The following is a 12,772-nucleotide window of genomic DNA, read 5'->3' on the forward strand; positions in this document are numbered from 1 at the left end:
AATCAACCTTACATAAATCAATGTTGTATCAACAAAGTCAGCTCATCAGAGTTTAGAAGCCAAATCAAAACTATTATTAAAGTCATCAATATCATAGTATCAGTTCTTTCAACCAAGTGATAGGTAGAGCTTATATCAAGCCTTGACTTCATTTATTATCATGCCAAAAAGTTTGACATCTATCATGCAATATCAATCCAAACTTCATCAGGTCATTCTCATAATCATAATACAAGTTATTTCTGTCACTAGATGCAAATTCATTCACCAAGGATAAGTCATGCAGGTTTCATCTTCATACGGAATCACAACTATCAATACTTGAACCATTGTGCTAGGAACAAGGAGGCCAATACAAAACCATTTTTCCGAATACCCTCATAATTCATTGAAGGTCCCTATGCCCACATAGCATCAGGGAAAAGAAACAATTGTCAAATCAAATCATTAGTCATCAGGTCAAGTCCAAGTTTGCTATCGTAGAGAGATCTATAAAACATATCTCAATACCAAGATAGAGTTCTAAGACATTGTCAAGTATCATGACAAAACTCCAAACACTGCTCATCTATATGAATCAGCAAAAACATGCCAAACTCTTGTAGCACAAACACAATGACATATCTACATGTATGTCCTGGTCACCTGCAAACACAAGTTCAGTGTTCATGTTCATATTATCGCAAACATTCAAGTTTTTCCTGCTTTCAAATCTTACTGTTATCTACAACACATATGTAGTACTAACATCTTCCAATTGAAATTTAACCCAACAACTTCATAAATCAGTGTACAGAGGCAAAATATGTTAGACACACCTTGATTCAGAGTTCAGACAGCTTCAGAAAACTTTGGAAGATGGTCAACTATAGTCAAACCCTTGGACAATCCCTTAAGGTTAGCATGGGAGTGTCTTTAGCTGCCTAGACGCTACCAAGGCCTTAGCATGTGGGAATCCAAGGATGAAATCTCCCCGTTCTGTGCCTGCATCCAGAACAGAAACCCTAATTTCTGTACAAGATTCAAATCTGTGACTTTGTTGTAGTTCAATAATGTCAGATGCACATAAATCATCCTTCAACAGTACATAATGTAAATAGTGATGTGAGTAAGAATCTTGAGAAGAGATTCTACCTCTGACTGGGAATCTACTTCATTCATCTTCATTCATGTCATCAACCTGTCTCTACTAGAGTCATGTAACAGCAGATCTATTAGATCATATACATATATCTATCATGGCTATTAGCATCATGAAATCAATCTTTCATCAAAGGTTAGACTCAAAGCAGCACATAGATGAAACATCATTAGAGTCAAGGTGCTAGCCTTATTTAAAGGATCAAGATATCCAACAGATAGATGTAAGCCAAACATCACGTATGTCAATGTATTAGCATTAGATAGCCTCAGAATTCAAGAAGATCAAAATGTTCAACACCAGCTACATTATTTCATCATAGGAGACATAGATGCAAGTCACTTTCATATGCATGTATGAGCAATTAAAGAAAGAGACATTCTCATCATACCTTGGGGCTTACCTAGCCATCAACGTTATTGCTGAAATACAACATATCATGCATACCTTGTGGTATTACCTGTGCACCCTTTTATTAGACATAGGCAACTTGTCATCTTTTCATATAGTGCCTCTTAACCTTTTCCAGCTCTAGCCATCCTTCCTGCATTTCAGATGATCCTCAAGAAGGATTCACTCATCACATCTAACTAGGAGGTTAGAAACATCGATATAATCAAATACATATGTAGGAAGTATAAACAATAAACATAATGAAGCAACAAAACCTATAGCTTGTTGGCTTAATGTAGAAATACACGAAAGGTATTTTGTAATAATAATTTATTATATATAAAAATGTATAAGTGATGTAGAATGTTACAATAAGGATCCGCATATATACCTAAGCAGGTGTCCTTTCGTGGCTGGGCATGTCTTTTAGACATGCCTTTGCACTTAACTAATGACTACTTAACATAATCATTACATGATTATTTAGTATTTACATTTATTTATATTTTATTTATGTTTATTTTATTTTATCCAATTTATGTTCGTAACATTGTCCCTTCAAAAGCTTTGTCCTCAAAGCTACATTGCTAGCTATTGTCTTTGCGGTTGTCATCTTGGCATATGGAAACTCGCCACCACTAGTACCTCAGCTTCTATAATTCACTGGTAACTCTATTTCGAGTCCAGTATTATGTCTATTCTTGAACCCATGTTTTTTTATAATATATATATATATATATATATATATATATATATAATATTTTATTTTATTTTTTTATTTTTAACAGATATATATATATATATATATATATATAGATATATATATTTTAAATTAAATAATTAAATTATATGAAATTAGTTTGATTTATTATATATATATATCAACCTAATTATATATGGACCAATCGGTGTATCAAAATGCCACGGAATTAATCGATGGTGACCCAAATTAAAAGGGCACGACTTTTCAACTACTCGGCCCACCACAATTTACGCCGCATGCACAGGTCAACAGTGTGTCGGGTCTGGGGGTTGTCTGCAGCGCGGTTGACGTTGATTGTACAACCAATCAACTTGTTGTGTGTCCGTGCGTTGACAATGACGGGCTCGATAGACCATGCAGCAGAGACAGCGAGGGTAATGGTGATGGCAGCAGCAGGAGCAGGGATGGCACGAGGGCGTGCAACAGGGACACGATGAACAGAGACAGGGACATCAAACGAGCGATTTGCGAATGGCAAGGTGACTCGGTGACACATCCATTGCAGGGACATATGCCCCACGCATGTCACACTGAGTTGATCGCGTCTTTGGAGAAGCCCAGGCCGACGCAGCGTCATGTTGAAATTTCTAAGTTTGACACATTAAAAATCCCTACTGCATTATCTGGTTTATTTCACCCACTTGTTTATTCCATTAACAAGTTATTTATACATATAAATACTGAAAATAAACACAAATACAGCCTTAACTCATATACAGATCAACAACTGAAATACTAGACAAACACACAAGGGACACCGTTATTTTTGGACAATCGTCCCCGGAAAAACCCAATGTGGGAAAATCGGTGCAGCAGCTTTGAGGGTTTTATTATTAAGCAGATTTTTTGAATACAACTAGGGTGCCAAGCTGGCTCACTGAACATAGATTTTTACACAGCAGTAATACCTCTTCTCAGATACAGATATTCAGCAAGTCTGTCCCACGAAAATCCTGCTAGCGCTTCTCCAAGGCTCTGCGTTAGCCCTGCTAGCCTCAACGTCACTCTAGAACCCTTAGCGTCAGCCTTATGCTTCTCTCTGTCAGCTCTCTAGCCTTCTGCCTCTCTGCGTCAGCTCTCTGGCCTTCTGCGTCACCCACGCAGGCCCCTCAGCCACTGCGCAGTCTCTAGCTGCCTCTGTGTGGCTCCTGCTATATCTGCGTAGCTCTAGCTGCCTCTACGTCAACCTCTCTGGTCACTGCGCTGACCCTCAGGCACTATCTCTGCCTCTCTGCTATGTACTCACTACCCCTCACTGCAACATATCACTTGTTCGAATTTTCTCAACAAACCCCACTCCAGAAAATCGAACTGGCTGATCAATCTTGGTGTGTCTCCAACTAACCCTCAAGCCTCCTCTTGTACTTTCCCTGTTGAGTCTTCAACAGTCGAGATTAAGTCCCTAATAAACGGCTAAGATTAGATTTGGCTTGATCCATGTCATTTAGAACATTCTCACCCAGTTTTATATTAATACCCATTAATATTTTAATTTTTCTAAGTTTAGACTTAGGAACTCCATTAAAAATATTAATTATTTTAATATCTCTCTAACCGGGTGGAATTTCCCCAAACCATTTCTGGGTCTTGGAGATCTCATGTGCTTTTAGCTTCTCCACCAATTTTCATGGCTAGAGCACATCCGATGCTACCACAAATCAACACTCCCTCTTAGAGAGAAATGTGCTCTAATAATGCTCCACCACTGAGCATCACACAGATCCTTCCACACCGGTACCTGTGTTGATGCTTGGCCTGTTGCGCAACATCCACTGCATTGTTGCTTCCTGTACTGTTGCCCATGGCTCTGCCACTGCCACTGCTACATATGTACTGCAGCTCCCTCTCAACATGCTGCCCATAGCACTGCCACTACTAACTGTTGCACTACAAATCAGTTACCGAGAAGTAACTAATCTACCCAAGTCATAACATCCTTGTCGGTCCGGAAGCCTCCTGATGTTGAAGCTACCTCTGCTGCTATCTTGTGCTCCCTCTGTTGCCTCTGCGCTGCTGCAAACACCTATGTGCCTCTCGCACTGCTACAACCTCCACTGTGCCTCTCACACTGCTGCAAACACCTCTCGCATTGCTGCAACCCCCACTGCTGCTACAAACCTCTACACTCTAGCACCTGTCGCTTCATCGCATCTTGCTTCTACCGACATCCGGCATGCTGCGACTATCACTCGGGGCTCCCGTAGCCAAATATGATCCAAGAGTTTGGGCACCTCAAGGATCCTACCCCTCATCTTCTGTAGTCCTCCTGACTACAGCTCGATGTCACCCCACCTCTTCTCTAGAGGTGCATGAGCACTCATGGCACAGTCGTCATCAGTCTTGAATTCTTTCTCCGCCTTAGCCGACGCTGCCTTTGAGTTAGAAGCCTCTCCCTTATTCTTCTTCCTGGGGCACTGGGTTGCATAATGACCCAGCTCCCCATAATGGAAGCACTTCACCTTGGAGATGTCCTTCTTCTTCCTCTTCCCTTACTGTCCCGTAGATGCCAGAGCCACATCCTCCTCCTCCTCTTTCTTGATTCAACCTCCTTTGCTGCTACTCCCCGCCTTGGTCAGTCGTCTAATCTCTTCTTGGCAAAGAGTTGCCCACATCTCTTCCCATCCTGGAAGAGTAGCTCTGCTCAATATGCCTTAGACAAATGTTTCCCACTCCTCGGAGACTGCATTCAGAGCCGTCCTCACCATGAACTCCTGATTTTGCATGGCCCCTATAAACGTAAGTTCGTCCCGAATGTCCTGCAATCTGAGGAGGTATAGATCTATCTGCTCCCCCTTCTGCATCTGATACGACCGCCGCTGATTCTCTAATAGCATCTTCCGCTGCACGGAAGTGCCCTGATAAAATGTCATCAAAGCATCCCACATCTCCTTTGTCGTGTTCTTTTCGGCAATATGTGGTACAACATGATCCTTGACCCCATCAAGGATTATGCACTTTTCCCTCGTCATTGCATCCTCATATTTCTCATTATCAGCTGGGTCGGCTGGGATAGCCATGGTTCTCAAGGCGAAGCCCTTGATGCGATGTTTATCCAGCACTAATAGCATCCTGGCCTTCTAGATGACAAAGTTGGAAGCCCCGTCCAACCTGTCCTAATCCCTCAGTTCGTTCACTGCAATCTCCACTCCTTTTTCTGGACTCCCTCTGAGATTCGACTTCCCTCCTAGAAATCTCCCCCTAAATCTTGATTTCCCTGCTGGAAATCTTCCCGCCAACTGTTGATCCGATCCTCTTTGCAACTGCAACTTGAATATGGATTTCTTGGCTAGAAATCCGTCAAGGCAGCGACTCCCTCTACCTTGCTTCTATCCCGTTAGGTATTGTTCTGCTCCAACAGAAATCTCACCCCACCAGCTTCCCAATCCACAATCTGCCCATAGCTCCCTAGGCCTTGGCAACTGAAGAAACTGAGCCTCCCAGCTCTGCACAATCCCAACAAAGGCTGAATCACTCCTCTGGCCAATTGCGTCAAGCCTACTTGGCTGAATAGGATGACGTGGCTCTTCGTGAGCCTCTTCTGCCTCTCTCTGCCTCTACGCTGGCCCTCTCTCTGGCTCGAAATGATGGCGCAGGCCCTCTGCGTCACTCCTCTGATGCCTTCTACTTAGGAGTAGCTCTGTCTCTCGGGACAACTGCTACTGCTACAAAATTTTTGATATTGTTGGTGCCTTCAGTTTTCTCGTGACCTGCAATGCTCTGATATCATGTTGAAATTTCTAAGTCTAACACGTTAAAAATCCCTACTGCATTATCTGGTTTATTTCACCAACTTGTTTATTCCATTAACAAGTTATTTATACATATAAATACTAAAAATAAACACAAATACAGCCTTAACTCATATACAGATCAGCAACTAAAATACTAGACAAACACACAAGGGACAAAGTTATTTTTGGGCAATCGTCCCCGGAAAAACCCAATGGGGGAAAACCAGTGCAGCGGTTCTGAGGGTTTTATTATTAAGCAGATTTCTTAAGTACAACTAAGGTGCCAAACTAGCTCACCCAACAGAGATTTTTACACGGCAGTAATACCTCTTCTCGGAGACAGATATTCAACAACTTTGTCACACAAAAATCCTTCCGACACTTCTCCAAGGCTCTGCGTCAACCCTGCTAGCCTCAACGTCACTCTAGAACCCTCTGCGTCAGTGTTTTGCCTCTCTGCGTCAGCTCTTTGGCCTTTTGTGTCACCCACGCAGGCCCCTCAGCCTTTGTGTAGTCTCTAGCTACCTTTGTGTGGCTCATGCTACCTCTGCGTCAGCTTCTCTGATCACTGCGCTGACCCTCAAGCACTATCTCTACCTCTTTGCTATGTACTGACTGCCCCTCGCTGCAACATCACTTGTTCGAATTTTCTCCGCAAACCTCGCTCCAAAAAATCGAATTGACTGATCAATTTTGGTGTGACTCCAACTGACCCTAATCAACGGCTAAGATTAGATTTGGCTTTGATCCATGTCATTTAGAACATTCTCACCCGGTTTTATATTAATACCCATTAATATTTTAATTTTCCTAAGTTTAGACTTAGGAAACCCATTAAAAATATTAATTATTTTAATATCTCTTTAACTGAGTGGAATTTCCCCATTGATTTGGGGTAGCATCGAATGTGCTCTAGCCACGAAATTTGGTGGAGAGGTTGGAGCACATAAGATATCCAATACCCAAAAAGGGTTTGGACAGATTCTAAAAAGTTCAGGAGATATTAAAATAATTAATATTTTTAATGAAGTCCCTAAGTCTAAAATTAGAGAAAATAAAATATTAGTGTATTAATATGAAACTGTGTTAGAATGGTCCAAAAGACATGGATCAAGCCAAATCTAATCTTAGCAATTGATTAGGGACTTAATCTCAGTCGTTGAAGTGTCAACAAGAAAAGTATAAGAGGAGGCTTGAGGGTCACTTGGAGAACATACTGAGGGAGACCAGTCAGTTCAATCTCTGGCGCGGGGTTAGCTAAGAAATTGAACCAGTGGACTAGAAGCATTCAAGAGGAAGCAAGTACAGAACAGAGAGACGGGAGATCAACACAGAGGCAGAAGAGGCAGACGCAAGGACCAGAGGAAGCCAAGCAGAGACTGCGCAGAGCCAGCAAGGCCTGCATCATCCACGCAGAAGCTGCAGGAGTGATGCAGAAGGCTAAAGAGGCTGTGCAGAGCCTCAGTAAGCTGACGCAGAGGCTTTCAAGTTGACACAAAGGTCGGTAGGGCCTACACTGGGTTCAATGCAAGTGTTGGAGAATTTGTATATCTGTGGGTAAGCCAGTTTGGCACCATGTTGTACTAGAAAATTGCTGAATAATAAAATCCTCCCTTGCTTTTAGTTTTCCCACATTGGGTTTTTCCAGGGACATTAGTCCAAAATAACTATGTCAATGTGTTGATTCTTGTGCACATGTTTGTTTCTGTATTACGGTGTGATATCTACAGCGATATTTATTTTAATGTTTGTTGAAGTAATTTCATGAATAACTTATGGTGAAATAAGTAGGAAAAGTAAATCAGTTGTTGTAGTGATAGAATTTTCACATGGTATTGGAGCAAGTAATCAAAGATAGAAAGGGAAAATTAGTTATGGGTCGAGACCACGATGCAGAGGCATCTACCTCAGGGGACTCACGCAGATTTTCAGAAGATTGCACAAGAGAAAGAGATTTCGATTTCTCTATGTTGGCTTCCAGGTTAGAAGAAGAAGTGGCGTGCATGACTAGTGCTGCATCATCCCACTGTAGATCAACAGATTATGCAATATACTAAAGCAAAATACAAGATCTACCTCTACAACAAACTTTGCGGAAGCTTAATCGAATATGAGCAAGATCAATAGAACACATATAACTGATAAAGAGAAAGCAATCACACATGAACTTAGAAGAATAATCCTGGGGAAAGCCTCAACCTAAAACCCCAATCTTTGTAATATCATACAAGTGGAAAATAGTCCGGATTACACAAAGAATCAACGCACAAGCTATCCTGCTCTCTCTGCAATCCTTCTTCTGCTCATAGACAGTCAAAGGCTTCTCACAAACCTTCTCCTCTGCCCTCCAAGCCTCCTATTTCCTTGTGCAATTTTTCCTAGGGTCCAGTGCTTCCACATGTGTGAATTCCCACCTCACACTGCTCACTTGGCTTAGAAATAACTGCACAGACCTAAAGGAGATAATTCCTTCTGCACGGATGAATTTCCTATATAGGAAAAATCCTCCAATTGATAGTACATTGTCCCTTCCTTTGATCTCAACTGGGTCTCTGACTGAACTAACATGCATGAGTTATTTATGAGAGAATATTCAGTTATCTGAAGTGCAGCAGTTACATGCATGCATGCATTAACTAACTGAACTCACAATCAGTTCCACAAACTGTTGGAACTAATCTAACTGGACTTAACTCAGATAACAGAGCTAACTAATTACAACTCAAAGTACAACTTATCCTGATCTCCTTAATCAAGGGATAACTTCCTCAATCAACGAAGAAACTGTTGTATGTTTCACATAGACTTCATGTTTGATTTTCTACAACTAATTAACTCAAGATGAATTAATTAATTATTTTACAAATAGCTACTAAGATCAAATTCGAATTTTACTTCTCAATTTTAGTTCAAGGACTAACTAAAATTGGAATCTAACCCGAAATGCTATTTATAGCAATGCTATTTTTAGCACTTCCATTTTTCATTCCTTGTTGCTATGTCCAACACTAGTACCCGAACTACTATTTATAGCAGTGCTATTTTTAGCACTTCTATTTTTAGCATTTCTTGTTGCTATTTTCAACACTCCCTCTCAACAAGAAAGGCATTCAAATCGAACCCGATCCTGAACCTTTGGAATGTTCTGCATGCAACACTTCTTCCAAGTGTTGTTACTCCAGCAACTCTAGAAACAAAAAAACTCCCAACTGACCTCCCTGTTGGGCTAGAAACATCCTCTGATGCTGAAGCTCCATCTGCCGCTGACAAGTGCTCCCTCTCTGACCTCTGAGCTACTGCAACACTCCATGCATCTCGCACCGTTGCACACCTCTCTGTGCCATCCTGCACTGGTGCAACACTCCTGTGCCTCTCGCATTGCTGCAACTTGCTAGCTCTGCACAGTCTTGGGACTCCTGCACTGTAGCTCTCTCTGTCGCTCCATCCGCATCTGTCTCTACCCACTCAATCAGTCCTGCTACTCCTCGTCGGGGCTTCCGTAGCAAGGTCTAATCAAAGGGGTTGGGTACCTCAATGATCCTACCCCTATTTCGACCTTCTTGGGACTGTCACTCCATATCGCCCCACCTCCTACCTAGAGGTATGGATGCATATGATCCCTCTGCCCACTTGGCTCGAAATTTCCCCTTACTGGAGGTCTCCGCATGAGTGGATGCCTCCACTCGGTCTCCTCTCGGCTTCTCCAGTTGTGGCTACTCCACAACCCCCTGAAGCTGCTTCACCAATTGTGGCTCCTCCACAATTGTTTGAGACTTCTTCTGGCGCTGCATGTTGAGAGGTAATGTACTCTCCCTCTCAACCACCAAGTCTCCATCAGTTGCCTTACTCCTCAAGGCTTTGCTTGCATCTTGAACCTCACGAGCATACAGGTTCTTGACCAGCGAACCGATCTGCTTCACTTGTCTAGTGGTGATGTGTCAAAGGAAAACCTTTCCCTTACTAGAGACTACATCATAGCCTCTGTCTTCCAGCATTGCGATCGACACCAAATTTCTCTTCAGTCTTGGTACATACTTGACATCGGTCAAGGTAATGCGAGCTCCATGCTCCCTTTGAAAAACAACCATGCCTACACTTGAGACACTATACTTTTCATCATTACCCATCGCTATGAGTATCTGGAGATCTTTCTCCTCCAAGGTACTAAACAAACTCTTGTCGTCGATCATGTGGAAAGAAGCTCCACTGTCAAGAAACCAACCACATCCCACCACATCCCACCATGGATGAAACCATGCATGCGAAGAGAGTGAAATCCAACTCAAACTGTGAGGCCAATGCCGCACCTTCAGATCCTTCCTTGGATCCCATCTTGGATTTCTTTAGTGGACAATTTGTAGCAAAATGGCCCACCTCATGACAACGAAAGCATCGCACTTTCGATTTGTCAAACTTCTTCCCACCATGGGAAAAACTGGATTTGGAATAAGAATCCTTCTCCTTCCCCTTCTTCGCCTTACTCGCTAAGGCGCAGTTTTCTTCATCCTCCTTGGATGAAGAACCATCTCTCGTGCTTCTTCTTATCTCCTCCTGCATCAGATCCGACCAAAGTCATTTCCAATCTGGCAGTTTTTCTCTTCCATTTACCGAGTCTTGGTAGCTATGCCAGCTCTTAGGAAGACCGAGGAGTGCAAGACTCACCATGTCATCATCGGTTGTCGTCATCCCTACACTTCCAAGCTCATCCCTACAGGTGGTGAGCTTGTTCAGATATGTAGAGATCATGTCGCCCTTTTCACACTTGATTTTCCAAAGCTTGTAGCCAGCTTCCTCTGATCGTTGTAGTTCTGATATAGATCTTTCAATGTTTTCCACATCGAAAACGGTGTCTCCTTCCCATGGAGAGTCAAGATTATGTGGTCTCGAACTCCCTCCAGAAGGATTCTCCTTGCTCTAGCCACACATTTCTTCCATTCCGCCAATTTATTAGCATCAGTCGGCTTGGGGACTTCTTGATCAATGAAGTCCTTTAGACCGTTATCGTCTAATACTACTTCCATGCGGTCCTTCCAGGCTATATAATTCGAACTGCCATCAAGAGCATATTCGAGTCTTAAACCGTTGAACACCATTAGTGACACTGAGATGTGATAAGAACTCGATTTCTATATTCAGGAACCACAAACTTCGAACTTCTCCCTTCTTGTATACAGTTCTCTCCTTTGATCACCTTTGCTCTGATACCATGTAGAAATTTCATCGTAGATCAACAAATTATGCAATATACTAACGCAAAATACAAGATCTACTTCTACAACAAACTTTGAGGAAGCTTAATCAAATATGAGCAAGATCAATAGAACACATATAACTGATAAAGAGAAAGCAATCACACATGAACACAGAAGAATAATCCTAGGGAAAGCCTCAGCCTAAAACCCCAATCTCTGTAATATCATACAAGTGGAAAATAGTCCGGATTACACAAAGAATCAGCTCACAAGCTATCCTGCTCTCTCTGCAATCCTTCTTCTGCTCATAGACAGCCAAAGGCTTCTCACAAACCTTCTCCTCTGCCCTCCAAACCTCCTATTTCCTTGCGCAGTTTTTCCTGGGGTCCAGTGCTTCCACATGTGTGAATTCCCACCTCACACTGCTCACTTGGCTCAGAAATAACTGCACAAACCTGAAGGAGATAATTCCTTCTGCATGGATGAGTTTCCTATATAGGAAAAATCCTCCAACTGATAGTACATTGTCCCTTCCTTTGATTTCAACTGGGTCTCTGACTGAACTGACATGCATGAGTTATTTATGAGAGAATATTCAATTATCTGAAGTGCAGCAGTTACATGCATGCATGCATTAACTAACTGAACTCACAATCAGTTCCACAAACTGTTGGAACTAATCTAACTGGACTTAACTCAGATAACTGAACTAACTAATTACAACTCAAAGTACAACTTATCCTGATCTCCTTAATCAAGGGATAAGTTCCTCAATCAATGGAGAAACTGTTGCATCTCTTCATATAGACTTCATGTTTGATTTTCTACAACTAATTAACTCAAGATGAATTAATTAATTATTTTATAAACAGTTGCTAAGATCAAATTCGAATTTTACTTCTCAATTTTAGTTCAGGGACTAACTAGAATTGGAATCTAACCCGAAATGCTATTTTTAGCACTTCCATTTTTCATTCCTTGTTGCTATGTCCAACACTGGTACCCGAACTGCTATTTACAGTAGTGTTATTTTTAGCACTTCTATTTTTAGCATTTCTTGTTGCTATTTTCAACATAACATATGGTGAAATAAGTAGGAAAAGTAAATCAATTGCTACAGTGATAGAATTTTCACATGGTATCAAAGCAAGTAATCAGAGACAGAAAGGGAAAATTAGTTGTGGGTCGAGACCACAATGCAGAGGCATCTCCCTCAGGGGACTCACGCAGATTTTCAGAAGATTGCATAAGAGAAAGAGATTTCGATTTCTCTATGTTGGCTTCCAGGTTAGAAGAAGAAGTGGCGTGCATGACTAGTGCTGCATCATCAGAAGTATGGTATATAGACAGTGGAGCCTCATGGCATGTGACGGGAATCAGGGAGTGTTTCTCAGAATATCGAGAAGAGAAGATGAACTTTCAGATCACCATGGGGAACAAGGAAAAGTGTACTCCAGTAGGAAAGGGTACCATAGTTTTTCAGACAAAATTGGGAGAGTGGTTTCGTGCCACAAATGTGCTTCATGTACCAGGATTGGGGATGAACTTGCTT

At 41.8% G+C, this 12,772-nt stretch overlaps 1 protein-coding gene and 1 long non-coding RNA gene across 3 annotated transcripts in view; both read right to left on the reverse strand.

The window, feature by feature from the left end:
• LOC149163099 (cinnamoyl-CoA reductase 1-like) overlaps window positions 1-12,772 on the reverse strand; it is a 128,402-nt gene that overhangs the window by 21,895 nt on the left and 93,735 nt on the right. The gene's annotated exons all lie outside the window — the stretch shown is intronic.
• LOC149163100 (uncharacterized) lies at window positions 57-2,262 on the reverse strand. The gene is made up of 3 exons (XR_016261965.1): window positions 1,135-2,262; window positions 819-984; window positions 57-645 (listed from the first exon to the last, which is right to left on the reverse strand). It is a non-coding gene; the product is annotated as an uncharacterized LOC149163100 (long non-coding RNA).

This window comes from Pinus tabuliformis, chromosome 5_2, assembly GCF_031772625.1.
Source record: "Pinus tabuliformis cultivar Carrire ecotype Pingquan chromosome 5_2, CPIR1, whole genome shotgun sequence".
In the NCBI taxonomy this organism is placed as follows: domain Eukaryota; kingdom Viridiplantae; phylum Streptophyta; class Pinopsida; order Pinales; family Pinaceae; genus Pinus; species Pinus tabuliformis.